This window comes from Triturus cristatus, chromosome 2_2 (assembly GCF_964204655.1).
Source record: "Triturus cristatus chromosome 2_2, aTriCri1.1, whole genome shotgun sequence".
NCBI lineage: Eukaryota > Metazoa > Chordata > Amphibia > Caudata > Salamandridae > Triturus > Triturus cristatus.
Genome location: NC_140582.1, coordinates 390368134 through 390393803, shown reverse-complemented (window position 1 = coordinate 390393803; position 25670 = coordinate 390368134).

Sequence of the window (25670 nt, the reverse complement as noted above, 5' to 3'; positions counted from 1 at the left end):
CTTTGCATACTCATAAATGCTTCTGTAAATCAGCCCCAATGTGTCTGGTGTTAGGCATATTTAAATAGTAAGGTGGGAAGGTATGTAACATTTACATCACACTGTCTAAATGCTTTTTGCTAACCACAACTTACCGACATGTGGGTATTAAACAAGCAGCCATGGGTTCTTTCAGGCTTTAGCTTAATGTTCTCTAAAATGACAATTTTGTATAAACCGTACTTTATAGATTTGAGAGTAAAAATTCTGAAAATGGAAATCATTAGATTCATGTTTAATGTATGTGTAAATAAGGGTATGATACAATATTATTTTTCATTTTATGTAGGCATTTAGAGATAAAGGCTATTTCACATTAACAGCTGGCAAGAGAACCTAAGACATGACTAAAAACATTTTTGGAGGGTCATTCTAAATTCCTGGATTCAATAGCAATTCATCCTCAGAGTATGGGTAGGACATGGGATTTTTGAAGGTTTCGTACATGCTATTCTACTCAGACGTGTGCAGTGCTTTCAAAGTTTCGAGGGTAGGCATACTGGTCCAGGAAGAGGCTTTGCTCTACAAGACACATGAAAAATATTTGAGCCTGGGCTTACCCTGCACTCAGGAAAGACAACCTAATCCACACATTTCTTAACATAATACATATGGGGAGGCGCCCTCTTAAGTCAACATTTAAAAAAATATATTTTGTGGTCAATGGTATTGGAGTATCAGCAATAGTACCACAGCACCCAGTGCAGTAAGCATGTAATTACATTATGCAGTGCCTTACGTCAAAATTAAAAAGAATGGGGTTTATATACAAGCCCCGTGCGCTGCTGATGCCTCACTTTTAACATGGGAAATTGTAAATAAGCTCTAAAATATTTTGGGTTACAGGTAGTGGAGTATCAGCAGTAGTACCAAAGTGCCCAGCGCAGTAACCCTAGTAAAACTGCAGTACACGGTGCCAGTACCTCAGAGCCAAAAATGCTTTTAAAAAACAAGAAGGGTCTGGTCATAAAGTGGACCCCGCAGCCAATGGCCATTGCGTATGCAGTAGGCCTTGCACGGTGGGGTCGGCCGCCTGTAGGGGTTGGACACAAGATCATCACATCACTGTGCCCGGCATAAGGCTTTTCACAGCTCAGGCTATCTATCCCCTGGCAGTTGGGCACCCATGGGGATTTGGGCGCAGAGTCAAGATCTGTGGCAAGCCTCTGCTGCTCATGGCCATTGGTTCTGCACAGTGGAAGTTGGATGCTCACGTGGGTTGGTGCAGAGCCTGGCAGGAATCCAGGCCTTACACCCATACTATCCCCACTGCTCAAGGCCAAAGCCCATGTGCAGCAGGAGATCTGACACCCTCTGGTGGATGGCCGCAGAGCATGGTCAGAAGTTGGGCACCTGTGAGTGAACGAGTGCCCACAGGAATGTTGGTGCAGGGTCTGGCCAAAGGCTAGACTCTATAGCCCACCTAGGAACCGCAAGACAAAGCTTCCAGTAACACAATTCCCAATGTGGGTCCCCATAAGGTATGGCGGGTCAGGCACTGATGCTGTGGTGCCCCCCAAAAAAAAGAAAATGGTGGTAGTGTGTTGCTGCCAACATACTGCAGGTGGCAAACCCTCTTTGCACATATCCTGTGGCCTGCACAATGACAATTGGCTACTGGGTCTGGTCTATGATTGGACTGTTGTATTTGTGTTAACTATTTTTGGGTACCATGAAACAATGGAAATCGTTTGTTAATTTCATTATGTTTTCCTAAAAACTTCAACATTCTTACGCTATTTCTAATCAATACATTGAATGCATTCAAACATGTTTTTTTCCAGATGTGATTGCAGTAGCATTTGTTGTTTAAGCAATACAAATGAAATGCCCAAAACGTGATGGGAGGAATACTTGCAAATAGTTTAACTGCTGGCAACAGCTCGGGGTAGCATTGAAACCCCATTGTTATTTTGCCCATTATGCCATCTCAGGTTAGTCCCAGCCATATACAAATATGCCTTTGTACTGCTCCAATAGGAACAGCCCAACCTCAACTGCCAAGCCAGGTCCTCTCCAAACTGTAATGCAAGCAACCAAAGACAGGTTTAGGCTGAGTTGGGCCTCTCCAGTAGGGTCAGCCTCATTCCTGTGGCACAGTAAGCACAGAACCCATTTCTGATCATACCCTTGACCACCTATTGTGTTACATCAAACATACAAAATGTGATGAGACGAATGCCTGAAAATTGCCCAACCACAGGCAGTTGCTCGAGGTAGCATTCAAAGGCATCATATCTAGGCCTAAAACAGGGTTGCTTGTTTTCCCTTCTGGAGAGGACTTCACCTAGCATTTCTGGGTGGACTGCTCCCATCAGGAGCAGTATCAGGACTTAAATCGCATAAGGTTCGCTTCAGTCTGGAGTGGCATTGTGGGAGGGAAACTATGGGTAGTGCTACCCTGACCGATTGCCAGTGGTTAGAATATTTGCAAGCATTCCTCCTATTACCTTTTGTGTGTTTGGAGTGATATGAAATTACATGAGTTCACCTTACTATTATATGTCACCTTGTAGAGTAAACAAATGTGAAATGGAGATCGTCATCCTGAGCAATGACTCCTTATGAAACTAGCAACATACCGAATATGAAATCACACCCTGACAGGGAGTGACACTTAAAATGTACATATACACTCTAAATGATTTCAAAGAATTGGATAGGCAACAGGTGAATAAATATTCAGGAAGGTTAACCACTGACAATTTGTAACTAAAAGACGTCTATGGTGCTTTCACATCCGTAGCAGAAATTGGAAAGGCCTTCCTCATGGTGGAAAAGCTCAGCAGAGTGTTGCCACCAACCTTAACCCCTTCAGCGCGGCGCGGATTTCCGCGCCACGCTGAAGGTTCCGTGCGCGGGCGGGGCCATGACGGAACGGTTCCGTCATGCGCACAGCGCAACCGACGTGCATGACGGAACCGTTCCGTCATGCGCGTCGAAGGGGTTAAGAATATACCGGTCAATCAGTTATTCACCTTGAAAGTGACACTGAAGATACACATTACAATATGTTGCTATAGTGTGTGTAAATATGGCAATGGCTAAAAGTTGTACTAATCCATAGACTCTGTACTTTTAATGAAGTCTATAGAGTCAGTCACAGCATGTAAAAGTTGTGAAATAAAGAAAAACAGGCTTAGTTAAAAGCCAAGGTCGATTTTACCAATTCAACTGACATAAAAAGAATAAAGCTGCGGAAAAAGTAGAACTCAGTATAGTTCTACAAATGATCACAAAGTAAAGCTCAAGTTGTCACGTGGTCAAATTTAGGCCCGAGTAGGTACACCCCCATTTTACATGCTCAAGTATTAAAGTTGACATCTTTTTAAACCATTGACATTTGACACACATTTGCCTGTGTGCCTGTGCAGGATGATATTCTCTGAAATGACTTTGCTTACATTGACGCTTCTTTGTAGGCATCTTATCGAGCACCTTGAACATTGTGTACAAGGGCTAAGTTCACTATGCAACATGCTGTTGTTTGGGATTTATCCGCTCGGCAACTGAGCCATTACGAAAGAATCAACAATTTCATTCAGACTCGGGCTCCAGCCTGATTACATTTATTTATTTTATTTATTTATAAAAAAATGTATAGCACAAACAAGATCCCGAGGGATAACAGAATGCTTACAATATGATAGGAGGGAGGAGAAAAGCAAAATCTATAACAATATCCATAAGAGAAAGAAAATACAGTGCAAAATACAACTAGGATGGTAATACAATAAAACAAGTGTAGGCGGGTAGCAAGGGTGAAACACAGTGTACAAGGGGGAGCTGTATCAAAAGTAAGAACAAAGTCAGCAGGTGCAATGTCAACGGGCTTGTGAGTCTAACCCTATTAGGGTATGCATTTGTTCATTAGGAATCTTTTGGCTTCCACTTTGAACGCCGTCAATGAGGAGATTCTGCGAATTTCCGGTGGGAGAAAGTTCCAAATCTTAGGGGCAGCTCCAGAGAAAGCTCAGTGACAACTTCTCTTTTTGTTAAGGATAAGTGGTTTCAGGAGGAGGGTAGAGGCACTTCTTGAAGCTCTTACGCTACAGAATAGTTTATTTTTTTTTGCCAGGTACGTAGGAGTATTAAGGTGAAGGGCTTTGTGTGTAAGAACAGCAATCTTTAATTGAATTTGTGCTTCGAAGGGCAACCAATTGAGGGGTTTTAGGACTGGGGATATATGATCTTTTCGCTTGGTATCAGTAACTAGTCTAGCAGCCGAGTTAAGTGCAGCCCTTAGTGGAAACAGAGCGTATTTGGGAAGGCCACTGAGTGTAGCACTGCCATAGTCTAACCTCGGCAAGACAAGTGCTTGGACCACTTGCTTGAAATCATTTGGAGGAAGGAAAGGTTTGATATTTCTGAGAGATCTCATCAAGGTGGTTAACTCCTTTGCATACATTGCTGATATGACCTTTCATGTTCAGGTGCTTGTCCATAGTGATACCTAGAGACTTGGCTGCGTCTACGATGAGAGGCATACAGTTGAATGCAGTGACCGGACTGAGCAGAGGTCTAGCTTGGGGATGAGATTCGGAGGGGAGATGAGCAGGAATTCCATTTTAGAGGTGTTGAGCAGTAGATGATTCTCCGTTAACCAATTTTGAGTAAACATTAGGGTAGTATTGAGTGAGATGATGTTTTCCGAGGATAAGATTTTCTGACATAATTGCGTGTCGTCCGCCTATATGTGGAAGAGAATGTTCATGGAACTTAGAGAATGTGCCAGAGGTTCCAAGAAAAGATTGAAGAGGATAGAAGATAGACCGGATCCTTTGTGGACCCCCAAGAGTACGGGAGAGGGCTGCAAGAGAGAGTGGCTTGCCTTGACTCTTTGAGTTCTGTGATGAAGGAAGGATGAGAACCATAGTAACACCTGATCAGAAAAACCCATTCTATTTTGCAGGATGGATAGGAGGTTATTATGATAAACCGTGTCAAATGCGGAGGAAAGGTCGAGGAGGATCAGGAGACATGATTCATTTTGGTCGAGTATAATTAAAATGTAATCAAAAACGTGAGTGAGAGCCGATTCGGTGTTGTGCCACTTCCTAAAGCCTGATTGATGCTAGTCTAGGAGCTGGTAGTTCTCTATGTGGGCACAGAGTTGGGATTGCACACATTTTTCTAGTAGTTTCACTAAAGTTGGAAATGGGGCGGAAGTTATTGAGATCAGATTTGTCAGCGTGAGGTTTTTTTAGTATGGGTGTTACCTGAGCTGCTTTTAGACATTCAGGGATCATGTCTTGTGCTAGGGAAGCATTAACAATCCTAGTCCAAGTGGGGTTCAGTGCATTCTTGATTTCTTTGAAGATAGAAAGGGGGCAGCGGGTCGCTGAAGTGGTTGGAAGGGTTGATATTCTGCAGAATCTTGAAGATATCATATTCACTAAAAGCGGTAAAGATGACCAATGATGTATGGTTCTTGGGATTCGTGGAGGACGATTTACACCTAACAGAGGAGTCAATGGGTGAGGCAGCAATGGGAAGAGGTAGTAGCGCCTTCTGAGACGCGAGGTCAGTGGAGATGATTCTTGATTTCTCTACGAAGAAGGCGGCAAGATCATCGCAAGAGGGTGGGTTGCCACCAGGATCAGATTGGTTAGACCCAACAACTGATTGTTGTTTGACCAATTCGAAGAGTTTCTTGGGGCGGTTTGCCGCTTGATCCAGTTGGTATCTGAAGTAAGTCGCCTTAGCACTCTTGATTTGTTTGTTGTATCTGCTCCTGGCATCTCTAAGGAGTTTTAGTTGGTCCGAGTAGGGATTGACTCGCCATGACCGTTCAAATACCCTAAGGTTGCGGCGTTCTGAGTTTAAGTTTTCATTATACCAAGGTTTGGATATTTTTGTTGATGCATTTTCTAGTTGGAGTGGAGCAATATTCTCCATGATGTTGAAGATGGTTGAATTGTAGGCGTCGGTGAGTGATTGTACCTCAACTATATCTGCTTGGAAGGAGAGGGCAGCTTTACAGTGGGCAGCTAATTCGTCAGAGTGCAATTTAGTATATAACCAACATCACTCCTTTGTTAAGGCAGAGGAGCAATTTGCTGACACTGCTGAGGCTGGCCCATGCCGGAATATCAGCTCAGCTGATTCATGTTTACCTTCGACGAGAGATGAGACCCTGCCCTGCTCCAAGACAGACTACGTGATGGCACTTTTCTGCAGGCAAAAAAGATCATCCTACATGGATTCTGGAAGACTCAACTACCCTAGACACACTAGGATAGGTAGTGCTAAGTAGGAGTACAAAATACAACAGTACTTACATGTGAGCATGTATCCTATGAAACAGCACAATAGTTGAATTGTTTATTTTCTTTATCATAATGCTGATTGCCTTTTTATGTTTCTTTCCGTTGATTATTGCAGTGCACATATTTTACACAAGAATCATAATGCTTCAATAAATATTGAAACACCATGTAGTGTATTTCTTGTGTATCTCTTTGGGTATGCATGAATTACCAAACAAAAGAGTTCTAGACCTGCTTCCATGATCTCTTTGGGGAATCAAAGTTGTCATGCTCTGAGGTTGCACATTCTACCTGGTCCCTGGCTAGGTTAGGGGTACCGATGGTGCACTGTAAGCTAACAGGACTAAGGCCAACATATCCTGATGGTGTGCGTAGAATCAGTCTTGAACAGTTTCGACATTTGTTTCCAACAAACGCACAGTTTCACTAGGAAAATATGAACAGTATCTCTGAGTATCTGTATGGGTGCCTGAGTGTCTGTGTAGCTGTGTAAGTGGGTGGGGAGTGTGTGTCTCTGTGCATAGATGTGTGAGTGGGTGAATTACTGGGTGTATGGGTTCAAGACTGCATGTGTGAAGGGCTTTATGGGTGGGTGAGTGTGTGTATGGGTGTGTTGGTGAGTGAATGGATGTCTCAGTGGTACATGTGTGAGTAACTACATATGTGAAAAGCAGTATATGTGAGTGTTGGAGTATATAAATGATGATATGTGAGAGTGAGTGATTGTGAGAGTGGCTGTATAGATGAGTGTGTGCTTGTATCAGTGATTGTATAAGAGAGTATGTGTTAGTATATGTATGAATATGTGAGGTGGTGTGTGTATAACTGCATAGGTGAGTAAATCGGAGTGTGACTGATTCTTTGCATGACTTATTAGGTGTGAGAGTAACTCTATGGATAAATGGCAGTGTGTGAGTGTCTGTATAGGTGTATGAGTGCATATGATAGTGCTGTATTGATGAGTGACTGCATCAGTGAACGAGTGGATGTGTGTGCAGACCTAGGAATCAGTGAGAGGGTATGTCGTAACTGGTATTGGTGTGTCTATGGTTTCAAAAATGGTAGTATGTATTTTCGAGTGGGTGTAGCAAATGTTATATTAGGGTGTGTGTGAAGTTGGCCTGGTATATGCTGGTCATTAGTTAAAGTGGCCACCTTGCACCAGTACAATTCAACTCTTATGGTAAATAGGTTTAAGACAACCTTTTAAAGAAAGCTATCCTAGTGGTAGCTGTGGAGAGCAGCCTTCAGGCTAAGTCTTTAGAGGAATGTAAAGCAGCTTGTTTTACCTTATAATCTCTTGGATTACTAAATGAAAGGACACTACACAGGTATATATATAAAATATATATGTATTAATTACTAGACACACTCTACTAATCTCTTTATGAGATTAGAAGTCAGGAACATATGCACAAATCAACGTTTCACAACAAGTTAAGCACAAATATGGCTGGGGCCCTAGGGGCGTACCAGACCATATACTAAAAAAGAGGTTAAGGAATATCGACTTGCAGGGGGACAAGGCCTAGGGCCTTCAGAAGCACTGGGGCCTCACTAATCTACCCAAGGCAGGTAAGTGAAGAACATAGCCGCGGATCCCAATAGACTTCAATGGAGCAATTCGCGGTTGGAATTTTAAAGTTCTAGGATACTTCGGGAGAGCATACAAGCAAGTCACTTACAGGGTAAGTAGTTCTAGAGCCAACACACACAGGAGCACTGTAGTGCAGGAGTTACCTCACCCACGGAAGCCGGGTGCATAGGTGTCTTTTGGTGTCGGGTCGCGGCGTCGTTTTCAAAGCCAAAGAAGCCAAAGAAGACTTGCTGCTTGTGAAGACAGAAGAAGTGTCTGGTGGAATCCAAGGCTGGATTCAGAAGAAAGAAGACCTGAGAGCAGAGGAGACAGTGTTCAAAGTCACTTGCCAGTGACCCGAGGCCAGGAAGCTGGATGCCCACAGTCGTCGGATGATTTCAGGTGATCACAGGTGTTTTGACTCTTCAGCCACGAGTTCCAGGAGGTGTCAACGACAACCAGGAGCTGGATTCAGAGTGTCCCACAAACTCCGCAGCTTACTGCAGTGTCGGTGACCAGATTGGAGCCAACAAGCCTTGTTAACAGCAAGTCTCATGGAAAGTGTAAAAAGTCAGCGGTGCAGACCAGCAAGGTCTGAGGGACTCACCCAGCAAGGGTAAGTCAGGACAGGCCTGGAGCAACCAGGGGAGCCCTTTGGTTTTGTAGAAAAGTCTTCAGGAGGATGTGGTGTCCTGTTCCTGTGGAGCTTGCAGCTCCTATTCTAGAATGTTTATATGTTGCCTAGCGCGACTTGAACTGTGTGAGCAGTTGATCTGTACCTTTGACTGGGTGGGGTCTCTGCACGGTTATTCTCTCCAATAAACCTACAGTTTCAACTATCACAACTGTCTCTGAAGAATTCTTACGGGACTTACCTCTTCACAGGGACCCACAAGCCAGCCGGCAAGGGATCGCGAAGACGCCTCAGGAGGATTCACTCTACACGGTCACTCGGGACGAGGTAGGCCTCTGATCTTCAGTGGAAATCTTGCTGGAGACTTGGACCACACGTGGTCTAATGCACAAGTTCATAGAATGTCATGATGGGGTTACACTTGAAAATAGTGCCCGGTACCCAGGTATTGCGGTTCCTCATCACTCGTGGGGTCCACTTGCCACAGCTTCGCTGGGGACTCATGATGGCCTTGGAGAAGTCAGGAAATCTACTTCTGGGGCTGCAGAGACTTCGGACTCCGGCAGGAGCGGGAAAGTTTGCAACCGTTGATGCAAAGTTTTGGTGCCTGCCAAGCAGGGGAGTCACTCCTTGACTCCAAGGGAGATTCTTCAGTCTTCCAAAGGTAGTGGAACATCGAAGGGCCAGGATTCTTCTTCCGAGCATTGTCCATGGATATCTAGTTTGCAATGGCAAGGGTTCCCTAACTTATACTACAAGGAAGGGAGGGACTAGCTCTATGACCCCTCCTATGGGAGGGTCAGGGGAGTGGGTGGTTACACCCACTTCCCTTTGTCCAGTTTCATGCCAGAACAGGGGCAGGTAGCCCCTGAACCGGTTTGAGCTGGCATATGCAGAGAGGAGCCTACTGCTCCCCCAGTGCAGGACTTCAAAGCACTCTAGGAGTGCACCCACCCAGCCCCAATACACTAAATCCTGTCTGGGAGGTGGTTACACCTCCCGGTGACAGGATGCCTATTGTTGGGCTTCCTCCACTGCGAGTTTCAGTCAGCAGTAGGAGGGCAGCCCAGTGTCTGTGCTGGTGGCATCCATTTTGTGATGCCAGGGCTCTTTCAGGATTCTACCGTGTTTCCACAGTAGGTACATGTGTATCCCTCTAGAAGGGTGGGATCATACTCCCACACCAGTTACTGGTGTGGGGGTATGATTCCAAAGCATTTGACACCAAACACAACATGTTTTGATGCAGCCATCCCAGAGTTAGCATTTACCGCGAGGTTATAATGGACTTAAGAGTATATGGTTTAACCGCATCCACAAACAGCCACAGAGAATAGACTCTGAGAGCTGCAGAGGGGCCCTGCTCAGGCAGAGGCACCCCCTCACATGGAAACCAAGCACCCTACCCTCAGCATTGATAGGGCCTGCCTTAGGGGTGACTGATAGGTTTATATGTGTGCGTAGGTAGAGATATAGGGAACCTATATCTCAGTGAGAAGTGCTAACACTAACACAGATGCAGTTGCCAGCACAATCTTGAGGACGAACAAAGACCTGTAGATATAAGCGTTGCGAAATATATCACATGCATTGCTATAAAATTTATGGTCCTGCTGATGTGCAATATATGAAAGAGTTCATTGCCTTTTTATGTTGTTTTCTCTGTTATGCTGGTACATAACGGTTGTTATAATTTGCATGTTATAAAAAACGTCTGCTTTTGATAAAGTGACTCCCATGAGAGATTGAGAGGTGTCACATTTTTAATTTTGTATAATATATGGTCTTAAAGCAAATAAACTAAGCATGATATGGTCTTAATGTGAAAGTGTATAATTGGTCTGTAGTGTGCCTTAGATATAGGATTGATGTGTCTTGATGCAGTGGACTTAATGTCATTATTGATATAGTCAAGGGATATTTCTTGTTTTACTAACACTACCTCACCCAGGCTGCAGTAGCAGGCCTGTGGTGTCAGATTTAGTCTGCTTCCCAGGGGTGGCATAATACATGCTTCAGCCCCTGGTAGCCCTGTGAAGTACCTATGCCCTTGGTACCTAAGGTACCATATACTAGGGGCTCATAAGGTACCACAGTATCCAATCACTAGTGCATCTAATATGCACTCCAAGTTGTTTAGAGAGGACAGAGAGGCTGGGGCCCTGATTAGCAGGGTCCCAGCCAGACTATAGCCAGAAACCAGTGTAAACATCAGAAGAAAAATGGGGGCAACATAAGTGCAGATCCAACTCTCCTACAGGGTGTGAGAAGGTGCATCAGATTATCATGTGGATGATGTCATATGTGAATTTATTAGTGATGTCATTTGAGATTTCATCTGATCATGTCACAAATGATGTAATGTGTGACATCATCAGCAGTGAATTGCGGGGGCACAAGTTATAGTTAGAACTCAACTAACTATAACGGCCGAATTTCTCTGGTTTTGTATAAGTGAAATTACCAACTACCTATAACATTACTGAAACCTGTGGTTTTTTTCAGTAAATTTCTAAGGTTTTTTAAATGCTAATTTCTAAATATAATGTCTCTGAAACCTATGGTTATTTCAGTGAGAATTTATAAGGTTTTTTAAATACTAATTTCTAACAATAACGTCCCTAAAACCTCTGTTTTTTTTCAGTGAATTTCAAAGGTTTTTCAAATGCTAATTTCTAACTATGCCTACATAGGTGGGACATGTACAGAAAGAGGAAGAAAGGCGCAGAAAGAAGCAAGAGAAATTTAGAAAGAGGCAACAGAAGTCCAGAAAGGCAGAGAAAGGTGCAGAAAGAAGCAAGAGAGGGGCAGAAAGAGGCCTTGTTGCATAGTCATCCTGTGCCCCCAACTGTTTGCTGACTAGTACTGGTGGTAACTGACTCTGACTAACCAGGCCCAGAGCCAGTACGATGCTGAAAGACACTTAGAATACAGTGAAAACACCTACATACACTAGTGTACACTATGGGTTGGGGTACCCTTGTGATTGGTATGACTTCCCCTGTAAGGCCCTATTACATAAAAGGGCAGGGGGATTAAAACTACCTCTATGGCCCGGCTCTAAGCCCCGGCTACGCCATGGACCGATGGTTGTTGCGCAGCGGTAATTATCACCGAGCGTTGTACTCGAGATCGCTGGACTCGTCCCTCACAGGGCCCACGGGGGTGGCGGTGCGGGTGTGGAAGTTGGCGACTGACTCGCTGGGCTGGAAGGAAAGGCTCACCCTTGCTACCCCGTTGTTTGAGTCTGACAAATTGGGGAAGCTTTGGCATACAAAAGGTTTTGAGAAATGGGACTTGATCGGTATCTCCAGGGTTGGAGATTTGCTGATCAAGGTAAGGGTGAAGTCCTTTGAAGAGCTGCAGAAGGAGTATGAGTTGGGGAAATCTGAGTTTTTCCGCTATGTTCAGGTGCGTCATGCCCTGCGGTCAGTTCTGGTAGAAGGTGAGAAGGTGCCTGAGTCCTCTCCATTGGAGGACCGGATCCTCGATGGCCATATGCCGGAGAGTACGATCTCTCTTATCTATAAGAAATTGATTAATGTTCGGGCTGACCTGCTATTGGGGCTGCGGGATCAATGGATTAGGGACGGACTTGAGCTGGATGACGAGGACTGGCAGTCTGCGGTTTCCTCTCCTAAGGAGGTTGCGATCCCGTCGCGTCTGCGGCTGGTGCAGCTCAAAATACTCCACAGAGTCTATGTTACGGGGCCAAGGCTGGTTCATATGGGATTTTCTGAGGAGGGCTTATGTAGGAGGGGCTGTGGTATGGTGGGTACCTTCCTGCATATCATTTGGGAATGTGGCGTCATCATGGAATTTTGGAGGAGAGTCCATGCGGTAATGGGGGAGGTGACGGGCATTGTTATGCAGCCGGAGGCGCGGTGTTGTCTCCTGAACGTTTGGGGGCCTGCTGATCACGATGAGGCACAGACCCAGTGGGTGACTCTGGGTAACATGGTGGCTAAGCGAGACATCGCGCGCCTGTGGGGCTCCGCGGGACCCCCCACATTGGCTGCGTGGAAGGAAAACATGGACTGGAATATGTTCAGGGAAAAGACGGTATATTGCGCTAGAGGGCGCCCTCGGAAGTGGCATGCCATTTGGGGGCAGTGGAACCAATATAGGGGGGGCATATGTCTTGCCCCTGATCTGGATCCCCCCGAGGAGCAGCTCTCTCCTTAGCATTCTTTCCAGCTCTGTACATATGTTTTGATTGTTAATTGACTTCTTGGGCCTCTGCTTTTCCCCTTTGTCCTCTTATCACAGCGCTGTGACTGATAGATGAAGGGGGTCCGGTCTCCCCTGAGGGGCAATCACCAGGTGTATTCAGTGTACCTCACCTTGCTTGGGTTTGGTTTGTGTTTGTGTTTATTTAAAATAGAACCTTTTTGCTTCTCCTTTCTATGCACTGTGGACGCTTCTTTGTATTGCTCTCTTGAAGCTGCCGAACCTCCGGGTTGTCGGCTGAATAGCTGTGTCCTTATTTTTGATGAATAAAGGTTTTATAAAAAAAAAAAAAAATCTACCTTTAACCCAGAGGTGCAGAAAGCGGCAAGAATAGTGCAGAGAGAAGCAACAGAGGTGTGGAAAGAGCCAAGAGAGGAGCAGAAAGAAGCAAGTGAAGTGCAGAAAGAGGCAGGAGGGGTGCAGAATGAAGGAATAGAGTTGCAGAAAAAAGAAAGAGCAGTGCAGAAAAAAACAACAGATGTGCTGAAAGAGGTGTGAAGGGTGCAGAAAGAGCAGGAGAATTGCATAGAGAGGCAACACAGGTACAGAAAGAGGCAAGAGAGGTGCAGAAACAGACATGAAAGGTGCAGAAACAGGGAACAGGGGTGCAGAAATAGGCAAGAGAGGTACAGAAAGAGAAAATAGGGGTGCAGAAAGAGGCAAGAGATTTGCAGGAAAAAAGCAACAGAGGTGCTGAAAGAGGCAAGCGAGGTGCAGAAAGAGGCAAGAGATCTGCAGAACAAAGCAGCAGAGGTGCTGAAAGAGGCAAGTGAGGTGCAGAAAGAAGCAAGAGAGGTACAGAAAGAGGCAATAGAAGAAGTGCATAAATATGCAACAGGTGCAGAAAGAGGCAAGAGGGGTGCAGAAAGAGGAGAGAGCAGTGCAGAAAGAAGCAAAAGAGGTGCTCAAAGAGGCAAGTGAAATGCAGAAAAAAAGCAAGAGCACTGCAGAAAGAACCAACAGAGGTGCTGAAAGAGGCATGAAGGGTGCAGAAAGAGCAAAGAGAAGTGCTGAAAGAAGCAACAGGGGTATGGAAAGAGGCAAGAGTGGTGAAGAAAGAGGGAAGTGAGGTGTAAAAATAGGCAAGAGAGTTGCACAAAGAGGGATAAGGGGTGCAGGAAGAGGCAAGAGAGGTGCATAAACAGGCACAGAATTGCAGAAAGAGGCAAAAGAATTGCTGAAAGAAGCAACAGAGGTATAGAATGAAGCAAGAAAATTACAGAAAGAGGCAAGTGAGATGCAGAAATAGGCAAGAAAGGTACAGAAATAGGGAAGACGAGTGCAGAAAGAGACAACAGGGGTGCAGAAAGAAGCAAGACAGATGCAGAAAGAAGCATGGAAAGTGTAGAATGAAGCAACAAGGGTGCAAAAAGAGGCAAGAGAAGTGCAGAAAGAAGCAACATATGCAGAAACAGGCAAGAAAGATACAGAAAGAGGGAATATGAATGCTGAAAGAGACATTCACAGAGGTGCTGAAAGAGGCAAGCCAGCTGCAGAAGGAAGCAAGAGAGGTGCAGGAAGAGGCAATAGAAGTGCAGAAAGAAGCATCAGAGGTGCAGAAAGAGGCAAGTGGGGGTATAGAAAAAGGAGAGACAAGTGCAGAAAGAAGCAAAAGAAGTGCTCAAAGAAGCAACAGAGGTGCTGAAAGAGGCAAGAGAACTGCAGAAAGAGGCAAGAGAGGTGCAAAAAGAGGCAACAGAGGTGTTGAAAGAAGCAAGAAAAGTGCACAAAAAGGCAAGTAAGTTGCAGAAACAGGCAAGAAAGGTACAGAAAGAGGGAGGATGAGAGCAGAAAGAGACAACAGGGGTGCAGAAAGAAGCAAGACAGGTGCAGAAAGAAGCATGGAACGTGCATAATGAGGCAAGTGAGATGTAGAAACAGGCAGGAAATGTACAGAAAGAGGGAAGACAAGTGCAGAAAGAGACAACAGAGGTGCTGAAAGAGGCAAGTCAGCTGCAGAAAGAAGCAAGAGAGGTGCAGAAAGAGGAAACAGAAGTGCAGAAAGAGGAGAGACAAGTGCAGAAAGAAACAGAAGAGGTGCTCAAAGAGGAAAGAGGGATGCAGAAAGAGGCAAGAACAGTGCAGAAGGAACCAAGGGAAGTGCGGAAAGAAGCAACAGAGGTACAGAAGGAGGCACAAGGAGTGCAGAAAGAAGCAATAGAGGTGCCAAAAAAAGGCAAGAGAAGTGCAGAAAGAAGCAACAGAGGTACAACAAGAGGCACGATTGGTGCAGAAAGAGGCAACAGAGTTTCACAAAGAGGGAAGACGGGTGTAGAAACAGGCAAGAGAAATGTAGAAAGAGGCAAGAGAATTGCTGAAAGTAGCAACAGAGGTATAAAAAGAAACAAGAAAAGTGCAGAAAGAGGCAGGTGAGTTTCAGAAACAGGAAAGAAGGGTACAGAAAGAGGGAAGACGAATGCTAAAAGAGACAACAGGGGTGCAGAAAGAAGAAAGACAGATGCAGAAAGAAGCATGGAAAGTACAGAATGAAGCCACAGGGGTGCAGAAAGAGACAACAGAAGTGCAGAAAGAAGTGAGGTGCAGAAAGAGTCAAGAGAGGTGCAGGAGCAGGCAAGGGAAGTACAGAAAGAGGCAAGAGAATTCATGAAAGAAGCAACAGAGGTATTTTTTGTATTTGTATTTGTAGTTGAATTTGTAAGGCGCACAGCTACCCACAAGGGGTCTCCCGGCGCCGATAGAGTTAGTGATTACCCATCGCAGTTGTTAATGAGAGAAAAGCCAGGTTTTGAGGTCTTTGCGGAATTTCAGTAGAGATGGTTCAAGTTTCAGCGTAGCCGGGAGAGAGTTCCACAGTCTAGGGGCAGCACAAGAAAAGGAGCAACCGCCCATTCTCGTCAGTTTGAAGCGGGGAATCAGAAAGTTGCCCTGAGCTGATGATCTGAGGGGGCGGGATGGAAAGTATGGTTGAACCAGGGCCTTAAGATAACCTGGAGCCGACCCTAGCTTGATTTTATGCAGAAAACAAAGAGCCTTGAATTTAACACGGTTTGTAATACGGAGCCAATGAAGGTCTCTAAGAAAAGGAGAAATTGAAGATCTCCACGGGACCTTACAGAGGAGGTGCGCGGCTGAATTCTGTACAAGCTGAAGTCTCCTCTGAAGCTCCTGTGTAGCACCTAGGTAGAGCACGTTGCCGTAGTCCAGGCGAGAGGTGACTAAAGCCTGGACCACCTGGCATCTTGTCCATACCGGGAGCATCCACAAAATTTTGCGGAGCCACCCCAGGATGGAAAAACAAGTGGCTGCTACCTTAGCCACTTGATGTCGCATGGAGAGCGATTCATCCACGACAAAGCCAAGATTGCGAACCTGGGTCACTGGAAGGGGTAGTGGGCCCATTTCTGCCAGCCAATGTGCAGGGCCCCAGAGGTGCTTTTGCTTGCTCAGAATAAGCACCTCTGTCTTATCTCCGTTCAGTTTCAGGAGGTTCGCCTGCATCCACTCTGCCACTCGGGTAAGTCCAAGTTTAAGAGTGGATGGAGTATTAGCTGCGGCCGATGAAAGGGAGAAGAGGATCTGAGTGTCATCGGCGTATGAGTAAAAGGAAAGACCGGAGTCTTCCATGATGGGTAGCTAGGGGTCTCACGTAGATATTAAAGAGCATAGGGCTCAGTGAAGACCCCTGCGGAACACCATACGCCGAAGAGCGAACAGAAGAAGAAGAACTGGAAGAGACAACCTGAAAGGTGCGATGATCTAGAAAAGAGGCCAGCCAAGCAAGAGCAGGACCAGTCACTCCAGCCGTTCTCAAGGCTCTCAGAAGAATAGAGTGTGAGACCGTATCGAATGCGGCGCTTAAATCTAAAAGAATAAGCGCTGCTGTCTCGCCATGCTCGAGACGGGTGCGTAGGTTCTCAGTGACCCCCAAAAGGATTGTTTCAGCAGAGAAATGGGAGCGAAAACCTGATTGGGACGGATGTAGAAAACCTATGGTCTCCACATGAGATTTAAGATGTAAGTTGATATGTCTCTCCAGGATTTTTGAGAACATAGGCAGTAGAGAGATGGGCCGAAAGTTGGCAAGCGTCTTGGGGTCTGCACCGGGTTTTTTCAAGAGTGGCACTACCAGAGCTCTTTTCCATTCATCCGGGACTATAGATTCTCGTAATGAGGAATTGAGGAGCTCTTGGATGATTAATAGAGCATCAGGGGAAAGTTGTCGAAGGAAGTTCAAGGGAATTGGGTCTAGAGGGGAGCCTGAGTTGATCTTAGTTAAACAGGCAAGCAGCGAGTTGGGATCTAACAGGGGCCATTCAGAAATCAGTGTCTCCTGGGGTAGCGGGCTCAGTAGGGTCCAAGTAGAGGGGTCAGGAGGGGGTAAAGGGGAGGCTCGGGACAGGGCAATATGAATAGTTTCGACTTTGGAAATGAAAAAGTCAGCAATTTCATTGCATTCCACTTCCCCTAGCACAGGTGGAATGGGACCAGTCTTTGAGCCAGCTCACTTCTTAACCATGGAGAAGAGGGCTTTCGGACGATTGATGATAGACTGTGAGACAAACAGAGCTTTTGTCTTTCGGCAGGCTTGATGGTAATGCCTGAGTGCTTCACGATAGTTTAATTTATCATTCGGGGCATAGGTTTTTCGCCAAGACCTCTCCAAGTGTTTGCATTTGGATTTTATGCTTTCAGGTCATCCGTGAACCAAGGGGCGGGGGCGAGATGCAGAGTTGGTGGCCTTAGACGCGCTGGCTAATGGTCATTGATGTTAGAAGTTAGCCAGTGAGATACTTCTTGAGCCAAAGCGGTGCACCCAAGATTGATGTCGGGGCAACTGGCCATAAGAGAGGTGTTAAAGGCAGATATGTTCAGTTTAGACCAGGCGTAGAGAGAAGCAAGCAAAGTGCAAAAAGAGGCAAGTGAGATGCAGAAACAGGCAAGAAAGGTACAGGAAAAGGGAAGACGAGTGCAGAAAGAGACAACAGGGGAGCAGAAAGAAGCAACACAGGTGAAGAAGGAAGCATGGCAGTTGCAGAAGGAAGCAACAGGGGTGCAGAAATAGGTAAAGAAAGTGCAGAAAGAGCAACAATGGTGCAGAAGGAGGCAAGAGAACTGTAGAAAGAGTTAGGAGAGTTGGAGAAACAGACACAAGAGGTAGAGAAAGAGGGAACAGAGGTGCTGACAGAGGCAAGAGAGGTACAGAAAGAAGCAAGAGCCGTGCAAAAGAACCAACAGAGGTTCAAAAAGAGGCAAGTGAGGCACAGAAGGAGGCAAGAAAACTGCAGAAAGAGGCAAGAGAATTGCAGAAACAGGCAAAAGTGCTGCAGAAAGAGGAAACAGGTGGGCAGACTGAGGCAAGAGACATGCAGAAAGAGGGAAGAGGGATGCACAAAAAAGCAAGAGGGATGCAGAAATTTGGAACAGAGGTGCAGGAAGAAGCCAGAGCAGTGCAGAAAGAACCAACAGAGGTGCAGAAAGCGGCAAGAGGGGTACAGAAAAAGACAAGTGAAGTACAGAACGAAGCAAAAGAGGTGCAGCATGAACCAACAGTGATGGAAAAAGAGGCAAGAGGGGTGCAGAAAGGGGTAGGAGAGGTGCACAAAGAGGCAAGAGGGGTACAGAAAGAGGCAAGTAAAGTGCAGAAGGAGGCAAGAGAACTGCAGAAAGAGGCAAGAGAGGTGCAAAAAGAGGCAAATGCGGAGTAGAAAGAATCAAGATAAGTGCAAAAAGAATGAACAGAAGTGCCGAAAGAGGGAAGAGGGGTGGAGAGCGAGGCAAGAGGGGTACAGAAAGAAGCAAGACAGGTGCAGAAAGAAACAAAGGAAGTGCAGAAAGAAGGAACAAGGGTGCAGAAAGATGTAAGGGGGTACAGAAAAAAGGTAAGAGAGATGCAGAAAAAAGGAAGAAGGGTGCAGAAAGAGGCAAGAGGGGTAGAGAAAGAAGGAAATGAGGTGCAGAAAGACACAACAGAGGTGCAGAAAGAGGAACGAGAGGTGCAGAAAGTAGAAGAGATTTGCAGAAAGAAGCAAGAGAAGTGCAGAAAATAAAGAAATCTGCAGAAAGAAGCAACAGAAATGCAGACAGAGGCAAGAGAGGTGCAGAAGGAAGCAAGAGTGGCTTGCACACCATTAGAAACAATTTAACAACCACATTTAGCAATAAGTAACAGGTTACCATTCTAGGTTTGCAAGGAGCCTTCTACCACGCTGTAACACTTGTTGCTGCATTTTTGGTAACGTTTGAGCAGTTTGAGCTAGAAACAAGGCTTTTTTTATTCAAATCTCCAGATTAAGGAGCAGATGACGATATATTTGGCTAATGCGGAAAATGTATAATTATGCGAAAGTCGGTACAGCCAAACAGTCGCATAATTCCAGTGGCCCTTCTCATACCTCTGACTAGGTCCACAAGTGATCCTCAGTGATTCCTTCTTTTTTTGTCTCACTAAGTTCATAGTTGAGCATCTATGGAAACGAGGATGACTAAACCTAAGGTACTCCACAACACTGACCACATAATTACTCTCCATAACACATAATCTCACTCTACATAATTCCTATAAAATAAATACTACATCATTTCTGTCCACATAATTCCACTGCACAACTTACCACATAATTCCACTGCACACAACGTACATCCACTTCACTCCAAAAAACATTATTAAAAAACTTTTATATTAAGAATGCCAAAGCTCCAAGTCTCGCAAATGAGAAATCTATTACATTGCAAGCACTTCTTAAACTAGTAGTCGCATTTTCAGGGTGGTGGAGAAAGGGTGGTGGGCCTCCGACCAGCGCTCAGGAATTCCTCTGCGCAGCACTTACAGGAGGTACCAGGAGGGCTTCTTGGCCCGTTCAAAGTCCTTCAGCAGTAAATTGGACTTCATCCCCATCCCGTAGTCTGCCAGGAGGCGCGTTTGCAGAGTGGTGAAGAAAGGGGGGTATGGCCACTGAAGACGTCTTAGTAATCCCACTGTGTGGGACTTACTGGAGATAACAAGAGGGGGTATTTGGCCCCCAAGGACATCCTTTGGGGCCAACTCCTCCTCCTATTCCGTCCAGTAAGTCCCGCACAGCAGGACTGTTAAGTTCTCATAGCAGGCCACGCCCCCTTTCCCCCCCACTCTGCCAACATGCTGCCTGGCATGCTCTTGGATGGGGATTAAAGTTCCCTTCACTGTTGGGGGTCCTTAGAGGCCAACTAGCCTCCAGTATGTCCCAGAGAGTGGGATTGCTGAATGGTGGACACAGGGCACGTTCTTTTCCCCACCACTCTGCAAATGCGCTTTCTGGCATTCAGCTGTTTGGGGGGTGAAGTCCGCTTTAGTCCTGAGGTCCTCAGGACACAAGAGGACCTCATTGCCCCACCAGCAATGTGCCAAGAGGAGCGTTTGCAGAGTGGTGTAAAAAGGGGCGTGGCCTCAGACCACCTCTCAGCGATCCCACTGTGTGGGGCTGACTGGAATTACCTAGTGGGCTAGATGGCCCCCAGGGACCCTAAGTATTCAAGGGGACATATTCCCCCAACCTAGAATGCGCCAGAAGGCATGTTTGCAGAGTGGTGCAGGGAGGGGGTGGGGCCTTTGGGAAATGCCGGGTTTTCAAAAAAAAGATTGTTAGGAAATTGTTAGAAGAGGGCTATGTGGCCCCCCTTCTTTCAATATTTTTGGGGCCCTGAGAATCCCATCCCCCAGGTCCTTGCATTAAAATGAAAAAAAAATGGGAAGGAGGCCGCGCCCCCCTCCTGAGGCCTTTATATGCCCCGGGGACCCCACCCCGGGGCATTGCCTCTTTTAAATACATTTTAAATAAAATTATTCAGGAGGGGGGCCACGTGGCCCCCCTTTCCCTGGGCCAAATCTGGCCCCAACGACCCCATCCCCCAGGGCCTGGCCTCTGTAATGGGGACCGTGGGTGGCGCCCCAATGCCCCCACGGTCCCTGCTGGCTCCCTGCCTCCTGCGGGAGCCGGCATTGCTTTTTGGCAATGGGAGCTGCTGTCATGCAGCTCCCCTTGCCCAAAATCAATTCTGCTTTGCTTTGTTGAAGCAGGAGCAGGTTTCCTTTTCCTAGTTTGGAAAATTTCACGAAGTTTCGTCAAACGGCGCTAAAGATATTGGCAAATCAAAATTACAGAAATTCAAACAATATTAAAAAAAGTATTACATTCTGGGAATAATATATACATATAGGATTCTGACTCCAGTGGTAAAATGTACTATTCCCAATCCAATGTGTGAAACAGTAGGTAAATCATGGGACTTCTGAGGGATTACATTCACTATTCCCACTACAGTCTGTTTAACAGTAGGGAAAGGGTTGGACTTCGGAGGGAGTAACATTTACTATTCACACTTCAGCCTGTGCAACAGTAGGGGAAGCGTTGAACTTTGGAGAGGTAGAATTTACTATTCCCACTTCAATGTGTGTTACAGTAGGGAAGGTGTTGTATCCGAAGGGGTAACAGTTACTATTCCTACTCCAAACTGTTCCTCAGAAAATTGGTAGTTTAAACCCTTGTCATTTATTTATTACTTAATTAAATTACCACACTGTACCCCCTCAAACCTACCAGCCCACATTTAAAATATAACTAAAGAAACAAATTAAATATTCATTAATATTTTAATTATTAATTAATTAATAATTAACTTCCTCCCTAAACCCCTACAAACTCAGTAGCCCACAATTCAATATTTAATAATACATTGTTGTTTAATTGGTAAAAACTTATTTAAGATTCCCACTCTATAACCCTACACACCCAACAGCCCGCACATAGTATATATCTTAAAAAATATATTTTTTACACACTTATCTCATTTATTAATTAATTAAATAATTAGGTGCCGATTCCGATTCGTTAAAAATATTCCCCGTACGAATCGTATCCGGGTTTTTTTACGTATGAATCGTACAAGTCCCGTACAAACTGGCAAGTACGATTCGTATGTTAAAAAATCCATACGAATCGCATTTGGAAAATTCCCCGACACGTCCTCGGGTCGGAAAAAGTGTCCGACACGTCCCCGGACAGTTTTACGTACGAATCGGGAAACTGAAGTCCGAGCGCGCAAGTACGATCCGTCCCGTCCGTCCGAATGCATAACCGTATGGAAAGCGAACTCCCCTAGCAACCATGGAGACATCCAAACATGTGCCCGCATACGTGCTGAACACCCCCCCAGCCCACCCCCCCAAGTACGCGCCATACCCCCAGCCCCCCCATGTACACGCCGTACCCCCCCCACCCCCGTAGGCACGGAGCGTACCTCCACCCCACCCCATATGTACGGTGCGTACCCCCACCCCCGTATGTACGGTGCGTACCCCCACTCCACCCCGTAGGTACGGTGCATACCCCCACCCCCGTATGTACGGTGCGTACCCCCACCCCACCCCATAGGTACGGTGCGTACCACCACCCCGTATGTACGGTGCATACCCCCACCCCACCCCGTAGGTACAGTGCGTACCCCCACCCCACCCCGTAGGTACGGTGCGTACCCCCACCCCCGTATGTATGGTGCGTACCCCCACCCCACCCCGTAGGTACGGTGTGTACCCCCACCTCACCCCGTAGGTACGGTGCGTACCCCCACCCCCGTATGTATGGTGCGTACCCCAGCGCTACGCGCTGGGGGTACGCACCGTACATACGGGGTGGGGGTACACACCGTACCTAAGGGGTGGGGGTACATACGGGGTGGGGTGGGGGTACGCACCGTACCTATGGGGTGGGGGTATGCACCGTACCTACGGGGTGGGGTGGGGGTACGCACCGTACATACGGGTGGGGTGGGGGTACGCACCGTACATACGGGGTTGGGGGTCCGCGCGGACATGGGGGTGTGCTGGGGTATGGCGCGGACATGGGGGGGTCTGGGGGTACGGTGCGGACGTGTAGGGATGGGGGTACGGTGCGTACCGGGCCCCCTTTTTGCCGTGCATCGTGGCGTACTTAGCTTTTCCGGCACTTTTTGGGTCCCGTAAAAATATTGCCATGCGAAGTGCTGTGGGTACGAATCGTACTTGCTGGTCCGTAAAATGCTGCCTGACTCCGTGCGAATGTCGCGTACGCGGTGTCCCGGATCGGAATTGTGGGTATATTTTAGCCGGTCGGTGTTTTTTACGATTCGTACGAAAATGGTGTTTCCGTACGAATCGTACTTGCATGTTTGTAAGGTATTTTTCCCGGGTACGAGTCGGACGGAGAAAACGCTCCGTACGACCATTCGTACCCGGTTTTTCCAGGATCGGAATCGGCACCTTAATAGTCAATTGTTAAATACCTTATAATTAATAATTACGTAATGAACACAAAACCCTATACCCCTACAAACCAAGCAGTACACATTTAGCATATAATATATAACAATTATACAATTTACATACTTATTGATTAATTAAATAATGAATAATAAATAAACTGTATTTATTAATTAATTATAATTATTTATCTTACACCCCTTCAAACCTAGTACCCGCTACAACAATATGAATAACTAGTAGCAATTCAATTAAAATTAAGCCTGGGCTAAAATTCCGTTGCGCTCGCGGAAATTGCGATAATTTGACATTTTCGCGTTCCACGGAGAGCGCGAAAATGTCAAAATTTCCGCAATTCGCATTTTACCGGAAAATTTTTGTTTGCTCGCGCTGTAAAATAATACATTCTCGCATGTGCGCGATGGCCTTACCTGAATCCCCGCGTTCGCCGACAAGTTTTCCCGATCCGGTCGCGTTCTCCACGAGATGTTGGATTGTTAGAATCCATTTGCGCTCTCTCGCGACAGTTCGCGCCCGCAGTAACGTCATTCGTCGTGCGATCACGTCTTTCTTCTCGCGATCATGCACCGCGAGACAAGTGAAAACAAGTAGGCCGCACCCGCGAGCAACCACATGGGTAAGTTGGCGAGCCGCGACCACGCAGATAATACCGCGACCGGGGGAAAAAAACTTCCGCATCTTCGCGATATTTCCGCGTGTTTGCGGAGATTTTTAACATTTTCGCAATAATTTGCGAAAGTGAATTTCACAAATTCCTCCCACCCCTAATTAAAATCTTATGAATCGCTTAAAATTACAAACTATGTTTAAAAATATTATTAATAATTATACATGCAATAATACATAAAACTTTTATATAAACTAATACAGATACAAATAATTAAAAAGCAATATGTTTTACAACTATATTATTCAAAACAATATTAACAAAAATTATATTATTGAAATGAATTTGCTTACATTAAAAATCGATATTCTTGACAACGATATTTCTGCATCACAATATATTTGTATCACAATATTTTTTTTCCTATATTTCTGCAACTTGATATTTCAAATCCCAAATGTTGTTCAAATACCCATATCACCATAACCAACTCAATCCTACAATTTTTACTGCAATCTTCTCCAGACGGCAGCCATAAGACACACATGTGTCAGAGTGGTATACACAATTACAGTTGGCTAAGGAAAGTGCTATCTCTTCTAAGAACACCTAACAAGGATTCTCACCTTCTATATTGAAGGTTTATCTCACTGTGTGCTTAATACCAAAATGATTGCCTACTACTGTAATCTGCGAGATTCCATGAAACTAAATATCTATCTGTAGTCTTTAATATAGAGTAATACTTAACATACTTTAACATATGCTTTTCCATTGAATAAATCAATATAGTGCTTTTATCATAACAATCTGCACTCAGCACTTCAGGCCTATAGCCAAGATCATTAGTTTGCTACCATAACCAGTTCAGTCCTGCTGAATCAAGTATAAGCTTTGTCACTAGCCAAGAAGTGCAATACCAGCAGTCTATTTAAAGGAAGCACACAAATTTGGACTAATCAAATCCTTTACTTGGGGTAACCAACATGTGGTTGGAGACTAAGCACCTCTCTCAGTAGCTCTTTTTTGTTGGACACAATGGGTCAGGCAACAGTCGCCCTGTCAAGTCAGACCTAAAATCCATGTATATTAACATAGCCCTGGCCTCTCCAAGAGAAAACTACACTCTGAATTCTAAATCAATGATTGCCCTCCTCCCAACAGTCCTGCAACTAAAGAACAACGTTATAAGTTACCTAGTTTTCTAAGACAGTTTAATAGCATTAAAAAGTTGTGTGTTCTTCTAAACATGAAAGCTCAGGAAACCATGCTGCTGCTGACTCAGGCAGCTGGATAAATATACAAGGGAGGTATGAAAAACTGGGCTATTAGTTGGGGTGAATGGTAGTATACCAAAATTGATAAAGTTATTATACTTGTTAGGTCCAGTAAAGGTTTCAGTAATTAAAACCTGAGATCTCTTCCTCGTAGACATGGCACAGAGCAGGCAGGCCTAATTTAAGAAAATTTGTAAAGCATTCAGGGGCCGATTCCGATCTCGGTCGGAGGGGCACCGAATCGGGTTCAGCCATAGCGGATCCGATTCTGATGCTTCTTTTCCCACCGATCCGTACACGGGTCTGGATGACGAAGTACGATGCGAAGATCCGCAAATTCTCCAAACGACTCGTTCCTGGCTCCGACCCGATACGTCCGACTCGGTCGCACGCAAACCGACGCACGCAATGGAGATGATTCTCGACCAAACGAGTACGATGCTCGAATCGGACAGTTCGACCGAGTCGGAGCATCCGGCTCACAAAAGATCCCGGAGTCGGACTTCGGTGGTCAGCATCAGACCCCCCGACACCCGCAGCCGTACGACTCACGCACAGGAGGAGACCCATGGGTCTCCCCCACACAGGAATGTACGCCACAGATGGCACCGACGCATACCCACTGTAGGGGGCACACTTGTTCGAGACATAATAATAATAATAATAATAATACTGATATTTGTAAAGCGCGAACAGCTACCTCACGAGGAGGTGTCCCGGCGCTATAGACATACCCATTCAGTCAATGGGAGCGCATGTACGTGTCCTATTGACTTCTATGGGAGT